Genomic DNA, 13,929 nt, shown 5'->3' with positions numbered 1-13,929 from the left:
GGAGAGTGGGCGGAGCTTCAAGTCCATATCTGAATACAGCATGCCTCGCAGAGCATCACAGGCGCTGCCCAGGCTCGACCTAAAAACACCTGGTAATTTATAAAAGCTATTTTTCAACCCATTCTGCTACATCCATTGAGAAGGCCTCAATGTTCAGAATATTTGAACGGTACATAACCCCATAGATGACAATCTTGAAGGTTTTATTGGTGGGGGAAGAATCAAAGGTTTCTCAGCGAGTCTGGGTTGTTTAACAAATCCTTAAATCTTCCCTTTAAACAAGCACAACAGGCGTTGTCCATATGGCACCTGAAGAGCAGATGGCCCCTGCGCATTGGCTGTAAATCTATTATATAAAAAAAACACCACTTGCAAGGAAAAAAAAAACAATGAATCACAAATCATGCGATCAACCGGGGCAGATCAAGAACTTGGCTGACCAATAGCCTGCTACGGTTTGTTGCACAGAACTTCACATTACAGACCTAATAAAACACTCAAAAATAATTAGTGGGATAAGGTAAATATTCACCAGTGTTGTGTGTATAACGAGCGTGCGTCTTGCCGCCTGACATCAAAGGGTTTCACCACAGATTTTAGCCACAAAACCTGGCTATGAAGCAAGGTGCAGAGAACACACTATTTGCTCCATAAACGCGTTTGATAGTCGTTTCGTATTTTGGGGCAATCTTTGTGTAGAACAGCCAATGCGACAACCACCATTATGGCAATGTGTTGTAACAGCAACTACAAAATATCAAGAGTCAGACCATTAAAAAGCATGGCAGCTGATTATACACTGAAATGCAGCCTGTTGCCACAGTCGCAGTCTCAGTTCAGTAGGGCGGTGCTCTAAGTGTGATGAAAAAGGAATGGGGAGTCGAAAAGAGGCCTGGCCAGTGAAACATAACTAGAAATCCTTTCCTAGAGGGGTAACCTACATTATTAAGGGGGTGGCTTAAAACACATGAACTAGGATACTGTGCTTTAGACAGTGCCACCTGACTGCTAATCAGGTGCCACTCTATTAGTTCTCTGTTGTTAAATTCAGACATACCACACAACAATGTACATGCACCTTAGAGAAGGTGGGCAAGTTGGCTTTGCCAATGCTTGTTGCCAGTATCATGTAAATGAGTAAGAACAATTAACATTTTCTGAATAATTAGAATACAAAATGTTAAATTCTAAAAATATGAAATAGTAAATTAAACATTATTGAGGTCTGTTGGGTGGGGGGGGGGGGGGGAGTGGTAGTGGTCCTTGGGTGTCTCAACCACTCCTGTTCTCCCTTTCATAGAGCTTTCCTCTGCATTTGTTCTCACCGATACTTCTGGCCTGTTCCTTCCCACATCTGTCTGAAATCCTCCATCTGCAAAACATAATCTCCTTCGCCTTTAGCACTGTTTTCATTTTTCCACTCTGTGCTTCTGCTTGTACTTCCTTGTGCCACCTGCCCTCTCTCTCTGACACACATACACGCTGTCTCGTGTCTCACACGTAACCTCAGCATTTTCACTTCCTCTAGCAATACTTCATGAAACAGCTGTGTATGCCTCCTATACATACTATTAAACAAAATGGCCATTGCTCTGTACACTCTGCAGGAGGCCAAGGATTGGATGAGCACGTAGATTGAATATGTTAAGACACACTGACGAGCACTGTGAGAAACTTGCACTGACTTCATCCTGAACTCCAGAGCTCTCAATTGTGCCCAGTCAAGAATACCCATTCACGCATTGGAATCACCCAGACACCTAGAGGTGATTTAGTTCATAATGTGCGCTGTACAAAAGCCTTCTATTGCACAGAAAACTACAGAAACACAACATCTCGTAAAAGTAAATACAAGATGAAGCAACACATGCAGAAGGTAGACAGGGGCTGACATGGAGTAAGGTACGGGTTTATACAGTCATTGGTGAGAAATCGATCAGTGATTTTGCCTGAGCAGTTAAGGACATGATTATAGGGTCTGGTAGGGGCTCTTTTTAGGTCTCGGCTAGCGAAGGCTGCGCATGCGCAGTCTCGCTAGCGAGAGATAATGACTTGGAGTAGAGGGGCTTGAACCCGCCCCTCTTCTCCCCTGTTCTCCATTGGCTGGCCTCTTGAATGCTGGCCAGCAATTGGAGAAGAGGTCCGTCACTCCGAACAGGCCCCGTCCTTTTCGGATTCGGGGGCGTTTTTTTTATTGCTTTTTGGTTGCTTTTCGCTTTTTGCCAGCCCGCCCCTTACACGCCCACAAGACAGCATGTCTTCACGCTGCCTACACGCGCCAGTCGGCTCTCTGATTGGTTGGCAACTACCAAATAAGCACTGTGATTGGTGGACCTTGTCAACCAATCAGAGAGCCGACTGGCGCGTTGTGTGATGTGTCTTGTTTACCCTGCAGGCGTTCTGTGTATTCACTGTCCCGCTCCGAGGAATGTTTAAGCTGCAGCGGAACCCGGGTAAGGCAATGAGCAAGAACATGATTCTTTGAATTAATCAGTGCCTCTGACATGTCCAATGACGGGTGAAGGAGAAATGCGCACCCCGTGGGCGTCTGATGTGGCAGGGACAAGTACAGTGATCCTACCTCCCTTGGCTTTCGGCCCCTGAATATACACTGACCTCTGGGACTCACCTTGACTACAGGGTGCAAGCCGTACCGCACTGTAAGTTAGCTGACTTGTGAATCACACCCTTTGCTTACCGGACACACCGTAACCTCAGAGCAACTCACACTGTCCTATAATGACCATGACCGACGCTTCCATCAGACAAGAGAAGACCGCAGCTGTTCACCACACAGCGAAAGGCCCGACAAATTCCCCTTTTGTTAGTTGATGGGAAGTGCTGCAGGGGTGAAACGTCGTTCTGCCTGAAGCTGCAAACATCCAAGCACCGCTCCTGCCTCCGAGGAGCATGCCTTGCTTATAGAAAATGCTCTCAACTCTGGGGCGGACGCAAGGGGCTACCTTACCCCAAAGAGCGCAGCATGACACATCCCTAACCAGTGCACTCTTTCGGACTTTTGCAGAATTCACCCTAATAGGTGCTTAATTTGAGCCGGTGGTGTCTACCAACACTCATTTTTGGGGACGGGCACATACTTTTCCGTAGCCAGAAATCGACCGAGAGCAGGAGATGGAAAAACAAACTCATAGGAAAGGAGGAGGAAGCGAAAGATGGGAAAAGCGTCCCAAAAGGAGAAAGCAGGGGTGAAAGGGCATGGAGTGTTTCATAGCAGATTAGACATGAGGTGCATTCAAGACCACGCAGCCTCGGTATTCACTCCCCAACATTTAATAGGATCAGCTTTGGGCTTCTGAGCCGAGCGGTGGGCACCGGGCGGCAGACTCCTCCTCCCGCCCCCGCAAACTCCTCCCTTTCATCTGCCCCCTCAGGCTTTGTGCCTTTACTGCTCAGACTGGATGCTGGAACAGGCAGAGTGCGCCTGCCACCACGGTAAAGGAGGAGTGTTGTCAGCGACTATGTGATGCGCCCTGCAAGCGCTGTTGTTTTTGTGTGTGGGCGCTTGCCGTGCTCAGTGCGTGGGTACACACTGTGACCTGCTCGGGGGCGTCATTGCTGGTGCATTCTGTGTCCTGTCAAGCAGTGTTATTTGAAGTGAGTGTATGGGGGGGACTGGGCGGGGGTTTGTTTTTGTTGCCGCCGAAGCACGATGTGCCCAGTTGAGAATGTTACTGTCGGTGAGGGCATGGTGTGCCTATGAGATGTTGTTATCGATGTATAGTATGCCATCGAGGGCGGGGGTGGAGGTCCTCCTCCGGATGCAGCCCTGCCTAGGATTGGCTGCTCTCGGGGTCGGAAGTACTTTGTTTTTATGCTAATGAGGAGTTGGGGCTTGTAGATATTTACGTTCAATCGGGAGACGCCCTTCATTCACCCACATGGTCACATGAAGGCCGCATTGGCGCCACTTTAGCTCCTTTTACTATCAGTCCCCGTTTATTTCCCCCCTTTATGTGTCCGCCGGACGCTGTAGCCCAGGTTCCCCGCAACCCCCCTCCCCCGAGCTCGGCGTCCCGCAGCCCCCTCCGCCCGGCCGCTGATAGTAAAGGGGAGGGGGCGCGGGCGGGAAGGAGATGGAGGCTGCTGAGTGGTGATTGTCTGCGTGGCGCATTTGTTGACATGAGACCTGTTGTGGCCGCATCTCCCGGCGGCCTGGGCGCCGCTCCCTCCCCGGGCTTTATCGCGGGGCGGGGGCTTGTGTTGAGTGTAAAAGTGTGTATATTTTTGTGATGCCTCTTTCAGGCGTTCGTTCGTGCTGGTCGCTCTCCCAGGTCTTTTGGCGCAGGCGACATGTTTGGTTTGGCGAGGTCGCAGGGTTTATTTACACTGTACCGCGCTTCGCTGTGGCGCACGTGTCTCACTGGATATTTTTTGTTCCTGGCGGTGTGAGATTGTGTTGTTTTCTTGTCCATTTCTCTGAAAGGAATCTACCTTGAGGCTGTCTCCCACATCACGGCCCTACCTCACTTTTTGTTAAGAACCACACCCTCCAAGGATGTCCCCTGCCACTATCGCAGACAGGGGAGAGGTCTTTCTTAGGGTTGTTCTCACTCACCGCCCTGCCTCATTCTCTGTTAAGGAATCCACCCTTCCAAGTCTCTCCCACCTCACAGTCCTGTCTCGCAACTTCTCTCTCTCAAAACATCACTACCTCACTCTCTAGCTCACAACCTCACAACTTCACTCTCTCGCACTCACTACCTCAATCACTCTCTATCTCACTACCTCACTCTTTCTATCTCACTAACTCAGTTTCACTCTCTCGCACTCACTACCTCTATCTCACTACATCACAACATCACTCTATGCTTATATATCACTACCTCACAACATCCCTCTCCCTCACTCTTTCACTACCTCACTCTCTCTATCTCACTACCTCACTCTCTATCTACCTCACTCTCTCTCACTACCTCACTCTCTATTTCAATACCTCACTCTCTCTCTATCTCACTACCTCACTCTCTCTCTGCTAATGCAATAGGTATCACATATGCAAAAAAAAAAGCTAATGCCAATAGAAATGACAATGCCATTTATTTAGGGATACAAAAATGATAAAAAAATAATGAGCAATACCAATAGCTCTACCTATAATGTTGCCGAGACCATTGCATTGTAAATGCTTGTTAAAGTCAGTTTTCAATTACTTTCTGGTCTGAGCACTGAAAGGAACCCCATCCCACTTAAAGGCCTGTACTGGGTAACTGTAAAACATGGACTTTGCTGCTGCCAGAGACAATGTGGCTTTACTGCCTACGCATGAGAAGATATCACAGTCTTCCTCTTTTCCCTATCCATGGTGTCCTTCTTCCATGTTTAGTGAGGTAGGACAAGTGGGTGAAGCGAAGCACAAGAGAAAAGCCGAAAGCCACAAGCCTCATCACAAGTATGATACCGACACTCAGAGAACTCTGCTGGCACTCACATTACATTAAAGATGAGCTTTTGTTTGTACAAGGCAGTCAGCTCAAGTACCACACATGTACTTGCCAACCAAGATTAAGACCTTCTGTGGAGCATGCAGGGCATGCAACAGCCTTGCAAAACAGGAAGTCAAGAAATGCATGAAGGAGAGTACAAAATTCCAGGTGTTCACCTCTTATGCTAGTTGGATATGGAATTTCACCCCCGTTCATCCCTTCTTCAGTGAGCTGAAATGTCATCTCTTCAAGTAACACCTCATTGAAGGGTAACCACATAGATACTAGGCCAGTGCATAGGTGTTTAGGGACCCCACACAATGTATCTTGGTGTAGTGTTCCATTTGTCTGCATAGATATTTAGGAACCCCACATGAGGATGATATGTGCTATACAAATTCTACAGGGCAATATGCTAGCCAATGAGCAACAAATGTTATTTTTTTACACAGTTTTTTTTCCTGAGATTGCATGCTTCTCAAAATTTTTCTTTATATTCCTAGAATCATGCATGAAAAATTGCCCTTGACTTGAATCATGCAATTGTTTACCCCTCCTGCCTTTTTATAGAATGAACCTTTCCTTACCCACCATCCTCTGAATTCTTTAATCTATCTGAATGTAGCCTACGCTCAGTTACATTCCTGGCGGCCTACACTCAATTTTTGTATTCCTTCACTTATCCCACACCTAACCTTGGAGATCCCAGCCTCCTTAGAAACTATAGCCCTGCTACATAACTACATCTAATCTCCTTTCACCTATCCATTCATCCCATCAACAATTGCATGAATTAACATGTCTCCCATTAAGGATCACTTCTAACTCCTAGTAATTTAATCTACCACAAAAACTGGAGGAAATGTATACAAATGGTTTTCTTGAGAGCACAAGACTAATCCCAATAACTAGTAATAAACATTACTAAGTAATAATGAATAACCACAGGATCAGCCACTTACCTTGGGCCCCAGAGTGGCGTGTTACCAGCCAAAAAGTGCTTAAAATGGCAGTAGGCACGATGGGAATGCAACTACTATATAGTACAGCTTCCTCCTCTTCTCCTTCCAGCCAGGGCCTATCGGACACAACTGCCATCAGGGGCAGCATCACATCAAAATCAACCTCACATCCTACTAAGCTCACATTCCGTCATGTTAACAGCATGCACCCATTCACCCACACACTGATAGCCATCAACCCCCACACATTGTGCACTCATAACAGTGTAAATAAATAAAATGTAATGTTAATGAATAATCATTCCTGTCACCAAACTACATTACTTCATATCAATCATTTAAGAATTCAAATGTAATTTGAGAATCAAAATCATAGACTCAGCTATGCAAGTAATCCTTAGCCATATCCATTTTTCTGCTCTCACTAATGAACTGCGATACGCCAAGGTGTTTCGCTATCTCGTTATTAACATTTTAAATGGGATTGGAAAAGTGGCGGAATGGGGAAGACTCCGGTATAAATACACTCTTCAATATTTGTTTTTTGGTAAACAATTTTTATTATCAAAAAAGAAACAAAGTGTCGGCACATTACATGAATCTCCAATTTGAAGTCAATACCCACACAATGTGATCAAAGCACTATGATCCATACATTTCCCAATTGTTATCAAGCTCTGCAGACCCTCCTGCCCCAGCCTCCCACCCCCACACTCTTCATTCTTGAAAACGTTTTTCCATTTGTTTCCTACACATTGATTTTGGGGGAGATAGGGCATGTATCGTGGAGTCCTTTTCTTTAGTTGCAAGGCACACCCACATTGTTTGTCAATAAAACTGGGACGAAACCTTCCATAGAAAAGCAGAATCCGAGGTTCCTGCAGACACATAGTTGCTAGATCCTCTAGACACTCTGTCAAGTGCTTAACCAGCACGTCTTAACACTCTAATGTGCCTTTGTTGTGCACACTGAGTCTCAGTTCTATGAGGTTTGTTTTCCCATCTACTAGTAACACAAGTGAACTTAGTTCAATGCACCAGTGTTGAATGTAAAAAACATGCGTTTGTAGCCCCATAGAACCCCACCGAATACATAATGACGTGGTGTCAATACGTTTCGGTTATTTACAGGGAGTAGTGGTAATCCAAACGATCATTCATTAATAATTTACACACTCAAGATCACTAGAAAACAGAATCTGTAGGTGCTCAAGCAAACAATGGAGTTCCAATCATGTAGTTGGACGATCTCCTTCTCATGAGCCAGTGTCCGGTCAGATTACAGGATCAACTGCAGATGACAATTCACCTGCTGGAAATCTTGGGCTTTGTGATAAACAGAAATCCCTTTCGGCCTAGTCCAAACAGATGACCTTTTTAGGTTTTGTCATCAAGTCCACTGAAAGAACCCTTAGTATACACTCTTGAAAAATTGCAAAGATTCGAAGAGAGTTGAAATGCACTCTGTCCTATCCATCGGTGTAGCTGCACCAGGTGGCTCTGGTGGTAGGACTCCAATCAACCTCCATAAAAGCATTCTTCCAAGGCCCACTGCATTACAGGGCCCTCCAGAGGCTTAGGAACTTTCACCTAAGCAGAAGGCATCACTATTCAGAGCAAGTTCCTCTGACGGAGGAAGTCCAAGAGGAGACGCCTTGGTGGCTAGCCCACAAACTTGGAATGGCAGAGCCATCTTTGGTTCCGATTTTGATATCGTCATAGAGTCTGATGCCAGCAAATTCAAATGAGGGAATCAATGTGGGGACTACTTCACAGGAGGAAAGTTGTTCATGGCAGAACAACAGCTCCACATCAACTACCTGGAATTAATGTCAGGTTCCTTTGCATTCCAATGCTGGACCAAGGAAAGGGTGAATTGCTGCGTCCTCCTAAAGAGGGACAATATGCACGCGGTCCAATATATCAATCACCTGGGAGGTCCCCGATCAAAAGTTCTAGTGGGCCTGGCCTAGGAGTTCTGGACGTTTTGCATCTCCAACAACTTATCGGTCACAGCAGAGTTCCTCCCGGGAGTCTCCAACAAAGTGGCGGACCAGTGTTTGAGAGAATGGTCCGTTAGGAGTCTTTGGCAGCTGGACCCACACATTTTCAAACTGATCAACAATTGGTGTGGTCCGTTCACAGTGGATCTGTTTGCATCATGCCAGGACTACCAAGTGGACTGGTATTTCAGTTGGAAGCCGGATCATCTGGCGACGGACGCCCTGTTACAGGTTTGGTCGGGAAAGAGAGATACGCCTTCCCTCCCTTTGTGAGATTGTCAACTCAGGTACGGCATCAAAAGGCACTAGTAGTCTTCATCACACCATATTGGAGGTCGCAAGTGTGGTTTCCAGTTCTTCTGGAACCTTCTTGGGATTTTCCAATCCTTCTACCCCACACACCCGATCTAGTTTGGGATCCTCTAGGAAATCCTCACCCTTTAATCCTTCAAGGTCGGTTACCTCTCATCACATGGAGGATTACAGGGAAAGATGGAGAGTCCCTGGACTTTCAGAAGAAGCTGAAAGGATGTTGGCTGCAGCATAGGCCGACAGTACCACCAAATGATATAGATCAGCATGGGCGAATTGGGTTCATTATTGTGTATAAAGAGGATGTGAACCCCTTGGGTCCAATGTTGTCCAAATCCTGAATTTCTTGGCATCCTTGGCTTTGCAAGGCCTGGACTATAAGACGATGAACACCTTTAGGTCGGTTATCTTGGGAGGTCACATGCCAATTCTGGGTTATAAGGAAGGTAATCATCCTTTAGTATGTTAATTGATGAGGGGCATCTACCTCCCCTTACCACCAGAACCTAGGTATTCCACTTCATGCAACGTGAATCAAGTCCTACGCCTCCTTAAATCCTGGCAACTGAATGAATTTCTACCTCATAAACAGATATCTGGGAAAATGGCTCTTGAATGTACAGGCTCTTGATGTGATGGGTGAAGTGTTCACACCAAAAGGAGTGATGCTCCATGTTTCCCGCCAGACAAAATCCAACTCCCTGGTGGTCTCCTACCCGGCGTTCGATAGGTCACCTAAGTTATGTGTAGTGAAGTGTCTGAAAGGCTATGAGAGCATGACAGGGGAGTTTCGACCTCTGGGGAGAGGCAATTGTTGATATCCCTCTAGAAACCTTTCAAAGCTGTGTCTTCTCCAACAATTGCATGATGGATCAGTTGAATCATGCAGGAAGATGGCAATGATGTGTCACAATGTGCCGCTAACTCTGTTAGGGGTGTCATTGCCTCGAAGGCATTCACCTTGGGTGCCCGTTTGGAGGATATTCTTAATGCTGCCGAATGGTCTCCGGACTCCATGTTCAAACGTTTTTACTTTAAGCCGGCCTTGGATTTAGCGTAGTTGGTGGTGGACAAGTTTGAGTGAGCATAATCCTTGCCTCCAGTCCTGACATAGAATGAAAATTTTTCTAGCATTTGTAAAGGAAAGTTTGAACCTGATATAGACACAGAGGTGAGGATCATTCCCACCCATGGCTTCTGGTTATACTGCCCACCCTTCTGCAGAAATACTCAAATCAAGATTCCTTCAGTTAATCAGCAATTACCATCATAAAGTATAAGTATATAAGTGTTTCTGTAGATTGTTTTAGGTTGAAACTTCACCCTTGGTTTATGATTTTTCTTCCTTGCAATGATGATGTCCAGGAATGGCTAATTGTGATATCTTTCTTGTTTTATTGACTGGTACTCAGTTGATTTGGGATACCGATCTCAGTACATGTTTTGTATTCAAGGTTCTGACATCACCAAAGAGAATGAGAAAATCATAGGGAATGCCGCCGGTCGCAGGAAAAAAAGAGGAAGTGACATGAGGCGAGGATCGTTATAATGGATATGAGAGATTGATGATTGATTCAAATTTTATAATTCCTTTCCCGTGGCTTTCTGGGAAAGGTAGTTCGATATATGCATGTTGATGCTGCTGGAGATATAATAAAGGGAGAAAGTTGAGCATAACCCTCACCTCTGTCTCCTTAATAGAATTTAAACGTTTTTATGAATGCTAGAAAAATTTCATTCTGCATAATTTGTGAAAGATGGCAGCCTCCATTGTCAAATATGGCAGCCTCCATGGTCTAAGATGGTAACCTCCATTACCTAAGATGGTTTGGGGGCCAAAGGTAAACAAGCAGGACAGGCTAACTAAAATGGAGACTATAGCTTAAATGGAACTTATCATGTATGTATTTAAGAACCTAAAAGAAAGTGATTATATATATGTAAAATAAAGAATTATGGAGGTAAACATTCTTACCATTTATGAAATTCCTGGAACAAATTCTGGGATAAATAGTCACTAAATCATTACAGAATGTGTGTTGATTGATCTTGCTTATCAGAGATATTTATTATACAATTACAGAATTAAGAGCACATGCCACAAACGTGCATTTGATGAAATAGCAATTTATCACTTGTTACATGTTCAATAACGTCTTTAAACTAAAATGAAAAGGGGTCTCTGTGATGGACGACATGATCCTTACAATACCTTGAGCTTTCTCAAATAAAGCCATGATAACCAACCTTGGTCTATCTCACCGCAAGTTGCAAGAGAAGTAACTTTTCTAAATTGAATTACTAATAAACTATAGTTAACGCACAACAGTCCCTCCACATCTTTGTGCAGTTCACCACCAGTGCATCCCAAAAAGGCCCTCCTTTTTTGGTCGAGGGACCATCCGGTCTGCCGAAGGCAGAACCGGAAGTCCGGAGATCTTATGTTTCTTAGAGTGGCTATTTAGCCCGCCTCTCTTTTTGCCTCTCCTCCATTGGCTGGCTTCCTAAACGGAGGCCAGCCATTGGAGGAGAGAGCCGTCCCTCCAAATAGGCTCCGTCTTTTTCAGATTTGGGTGTGTGTTCCGTGCTCGTCTTTCCACTTTTTAGCCACGTCCTTTTTTAGGCGTGTTTTTCTCTCCTCCAGCCAATGGCAAGAGGAGAGAAAAAGTAACACGCCCCCGAATCCGAAAACGCCACTGCGTTTCTCCGAGGCGAAGCAGAAATGCCTCGGTGGTGTCTCCTACCTACTTCCCCTTTGAAAGACTCGTTTTTTTTTTTTAATCTTACACTTTCCTCTTACGAAACGTTGACATTCGTGAAGGCGTTAATTGTGTTTGGGGCGTGCGACCCCATTGAGATCCAAGGGAGGAATCTCTCTTGCTGGGAGGCTGAAGAGGAGTCCAAACTGGTGCACACCCTACAAATGAGATGGTTTAGGAGGCACATGTGAGTAAGACGAGTGGTTCTTTCCTCGAAGCAGCATACAGGTGGCCTGCGAGTTTGTGTAATTGATGGTTAGGGGCGCTCGGTGAAAGCACCATAAGGATGTGTGGGTGCTCCAGTGGTTCTTTCCTCGAAGCAGCGTAGAGGGGGCCTGCGAGTTTGTGCAATTGATGGTTAGGGGCGCTCGGTGAAAGCACCATAAGTAGGTGTGGGGGCTCCAGTGGCCTTCACGGGAAGTAGATAACTGCGTCCTCGACTCTGGGCAGTCTGCGGTGGCGCAATAGCGTATGTTTGGGGGAGGGGCTATAGTTCGGTTCAGGGAGGGAGTTTGAGCGCGGACTTTTTCCCTTTGCCTAGGCTGTGACCACTCCTCCCTCGGTGCCCGGCCTGCGCGCGGGAACGTTCAAACTCCCACGCGGGGAGTAGGGAATTCCGAGAGCGTTCCCCGCCAACTGGAGCCCCGCCAGTAGCAGGAGAGCGGCGCTGCGGATCATGACTGCGAACGGGAGACGTTCAAGTGGGCGCTACATAAGAGTACCGGCCTACGGGTGAAAAGTAAGACGGGAGCGGAGGGTCGGGTGGCTTAAAAAAAATCTTAGCCGAGTGGTAGATCGCCATAAGAGCCTGTCAGGTGAGCTCCCAAGGTGCCCCTCAACCTTCTTGTAATAAAGAGCGACGCGCATCTCGGTAAGAGAGGGTCTTCTCCGATAAGTTCTGTACTGGATTTCCAAGCCCTTTACTTTAGCTCTACTGTTCTATTTCGCACAAACGAAAACACTTCTATGGCCAGTCCTCCGGCCGGCTCCACCTACGAGATAGCCACTTATGTCAACAAGTTGACCTTTGAACTGGCGGTTACTTCCGCGCTACTTTATTTAAAAGTACCTCCGATCCCAATCAGTCCAATCTACGTAGCGGAGAGTCCCGCCCTCTTGTTCGATGATTGGCTGCCGAGGACTACTTCCGGGTACGTGACCCTAGTAAATGTCACTTTATCGTGGCCATTTTGGGAAGGGCAATGCTTTATGAGTTTAATAGCATACTGTCAAACTTTTTCGTTATCAGACAACCTGTTGATCAACTCGTGGTCATATGCCAAAGCAATGCTTTAAACAGTTTATCACAATTTCAGCTGTCCATGAAGCAATTATCAGTTTAATTAATTGTACCGTTTTCCAATTGCATTTCTTAGAGAACGGTTTTGTTACGAGGATCTCGTTTCATCAACTGATATCACCTGGTCAATGTTTTCCCGTGAAGCTTTTCTCAATAGGTTAACTGCTACCTTGGTGAATTGTGAAGCTGACTTATTTACCGGGGACCAGTATTTAAATGTGTCAAACGTGAGATTTGGGACCGGTTTCAGGGTAGTACCCCTCATCTGCCACGCTAGCTTGAATCCAGTTGCAAAGCAAGCAAGAGACCGACATCTGGGCATGCCCATTCCACTTAGGGTGAGAGTGCTGCAGACTAGTTTGGCTTGGTGACCAACAGAACAATGGATTAAACTCAGATCTTTATGACTGGGGGTGAATGCTTGCATTGTTCAGCATTTCATCCATCATTTGTTTCTTTTGAAGTTAATAAGACAAACATTTTACCTGTTGTGCATCCTGCTTGCCTTCTCGGGCAAAGTGACTTGGAAATGGCACACTAATGGTCACACAAATACTTTCATGCAGTGTGAATTCCCCAGACCGCAATTGCTATACTGTCCCTTAAAAATGACCACCCAGTCCTCGTGTTGTCTCTGTCAGGTTTGAGGAATTCCGACCAATCCTCATATTTTAATTCTAATTGCTGTGCATTGCAGTACTTAGACGATAAGCAAGACTATCTGATGAATCGAGCTATCATTAAAAGTCCTGACATTTTACTGCAAAAGGAATGTCTTTGCTAATGTCAAGATCAGCAACGGTGTAACATTGAGGAGATGTAGAGTAAATCAGGGAACCAGATTTGAGAATCTGGAGAAAAGTAAAACGTCCTGTGATTCTGGCCATTACTTTATCATCCTGTACATAACAAAATTAAAATCTGTCCCTGTGTAATGTAATCTGGAACACACAAAAAGCAATTTGAAGGGACCGAGCCATATGCAAATCGGTCATGACTGTGCTCCTCTAGGGAACAGTCCAGCCCTAAACCGGAACACTAGCAACCCAGATCTAGCTTCACCCTAGTTATGGGCTCATTGGCTAGGTACAGCTCTCTATCTACCTCACTCTCTCTCACTACCTCACTCTCTATTTCAATACCTCACTC

At 45.8% G+C, this 13,929-nt stretch overlaps 1 protein-coding gene across 6 annotated transcripts in view; it reads right to left on the bottom strand.

Annotated features, from left to right (window-relative positions):
- LOC146810895 (uncharacterized) overlaps positions 1-13,929 on the bottom strand; it is a 403,292-nt gene that overhangs the window by 239,435 nt on the left and 149,928 nt on the right. The gene's annotated exons all lie outside the window — the stretch shown is intronic.

Source organism: Triturus cristatus, chromosome 7 (assembly GCF_964204655.1).
Source record: "Triturus cristatus chromosome 7, aTriCri1.1, whole genome shotgun sequence".
Lineage (NCBI taxonomy): Eukaryota > Metazoa > Chordata > Amphibia > Caudata > Salamandridae > Triturus > Triturus cristatus.
Note: the sequence above shows the minus strand (reverse complement) of the source record. Positions and strands in the feature narration are given on the sequence as shown.